Raw genomic sequence first — 2,680 nt, 5'->3', positions numbered from 1 at the left:
CTGAACAAGTATGGGATATTGTATGTAGAAGGTTCCATAATTTACCCCCTCCCCCATAAACCGTAGCGGCGGTATGTCATACTGTCCAGTTAGCCCGAAATGAGATCCCCAAGAGGACATCAATCATGTTATCAGATCCATGCCTAGACATGTACCGGAATGTATAAGACACCGCGAAGAACCGGCAAATTATTTACTTTGGGTTTTTAACAATTAAATTTGTTCAATTACTTAATGAAGTATTTGTTTTAGCGTAAAAAAGATACGTACCATAAATTATTTAAATAAAACCTTTTTTACGAGTTGTCCTCTTTTCTATATCAGTATAGTTCCATCAATCACGGAAATTTTTCCTGGAGAAAATCAGGTACCAGTAACCAATAATATTCGGTTCCAACAAGATGGTGCCTCACCACATTACACAAAGGCAGCGAGAGCGTATCTTGATGAGATTTTCCCTATAAAGTGGATGAGTAGAATGGCCGCAATAAAGTGGCTGTCACGATTTCCAGATCCCGCACCTCTCGATTTCGCAAAAGGCATAATCCCAGACGAAATTCATATGCCAGATTAGTGAATTTTTCGGTCGATATGTTCTAATGAAATTCCCATGAAAAGGCGCTGAAGGAATAATCACGGATTAAAATGCATAAGCCAATTTACAGTGAATTTTTATCATTCAATATATTCTAATTAAATTCACATGAAAGCGTGCAAAAGGAATAATCACAGATGAAATCCATATGGCCGATTACAGTGAATTTCCATCATTCGATACGTTCTAATTAAGCTCGCATGAAAGCGCGACGAAGGAATAATCACAGATGAAATCCATACGGCAATTTGGAGTAAATGTTTAATATTCAGTATAAAAATAAAATTCTGATAAAATTCGGATGAAAGCGCGCTGAAAGAATAATCATACATAAAATCCAACAACAAATTACTATGGACAGTGTTCACGGTTTTTTGAAGTTGTAAAATGAAAAACAGCTGCCGAAATGTGTTTTGCGATATTTTTAAACTACCGATCCGACTCTAGAGCAAAGACACATAGTCGAGACAGATTCGGGTCATATAAATATTAAGCGGCTGCTAGTAAATTTAGCTTTGAGGCTTCAGATGAAAACAAACTTATTTTCGTCCAAGTATACTTAGGTGGTTACATTGCACACCTAGTAGGTTCATCGCTCATTTCAATTGGTAAATTAAATGCAACATTTCATTGCACTTAGATACAATTTACCAACGGAAATCTTGCTAGCTTCCGGGAATAGTTATTTACCTAACGATTGCATAAAGTTATATTTACCACGCACCGCTTCCAGTTGAACGAGGAACATGAAAGGAGTTCGATCAGCAATCGAGTGCGATAAAGATGCTTTCACACCTGCTGAGTACAACATTTTTGCTAAGAGCCTTGCGTACGTAAACTTTGTTAGCTTTTGTAAGTTCAATTGATCATTAGCGTACGGTAAAAGTTTTGCCACACGCTAAGTCGTTTTGTTGCCGCACGCATGCTAGTGTCAATTCCCTGATTGCTCAGACATTTTTTCGACGTTGACGCGCGCCACGTGATATCTCTACAAGGGAAAAAATTATCGTTTGACGTCTGTACATATCAAGTCTGAGGTATGTATAATTTGTGTGGTCAACCACACTGCTTGATGTTATCAAATGCTTTATTACTCTCCATCAGTAAATTTGCTGATCTTTCGTCGGTGTCAGAATTGCAGTTTTTTGGAAATATTAAAAGAAATAATGTTGCAAAGAATGCCTGGAGAATAATAGAATAAGAAACACAAACATGGCGAACATTTTAAGAAGTGCGCGAACGCGTGACTCTCCCCTTTCAAGCACATATTTATGCGTCTTCTTCGATTTTCTGTTGATCTTAAGACGTCCCTTCTTCGCATTTTGGTCCTTAAAGGTGTGGTGTTCTTCCTTTGCGGCTCATTAATATCGGTGGATCGAGATTTATAAACGAGATCTGTCCTGCTTCCTAAAATATTAATCAAATGTAGTCGGATCTGGTATGCGTGCTGGCCAACGTAGGGTCCCCGTTGTGTGAAATTGATTGAAACGAGCGACAGTTATATTTTTTAAATGTATCCATATTTCCCGAAACGAGGAGTTAGTTTTTTTGCTATGGCCCTTCTGGACAATGGGAAGATTATCTAGACTCTCATGCAAAATTCAATTCGTAGCCACTTTATATTTTTTGAGGAGCTTTCAACATTTCATTTCCCGCCTGTATTTATATTTATATTTATATTGCAGCTTTATACTGATCAAAATTTCAACCAAGAAATGCCTACATTATTTCTGTTGATGTAGGTTTGCGATTTCAATCTGGCACAGTGGAGCATCATTTATGAATTATTGTACCTCGCGAGGCCCGCAAAGTTTAATTTTAAATCGAGAAGTTGGAGACATGAATTTAAAAAAAGAACTTTCTGTTATATTTTTAGAATCCAGTGCTGAGATATCCCAGTGGTGCAGCACTACACCTGCAAAGGCCAAAATTAGTGATTCGAAAACTGCAGTATGTACATCACGCACTAGTCTCATGTCATTACATTACCAAGAAAACCGACAAGTTGGCTATCACGATAGCTGTTTATACAAATCTAAAGAAATGTATATGTGTGTAAAAAGTAGAGGATCAAAATAGATTTTG

This window comes from Euwallacea fornicatus, chromosome 8, assembly GCF_040115645.1.
Source record: "Euwallacea fornicatus isolate EFF26 chromosome 8, ASM4011564v1, whole genome shotgun sequence".
NCBI lineage: Eukaryota > Metazoa > Arthropoda > Insecta > Coleoptera > Curculionidae > Euwallacea > Euwallacea fornicatus.
The sequence above is the reverse complement of the archived record's forward strand: the minus strand, read 5'-3'. Positions refer to the sequence as shown.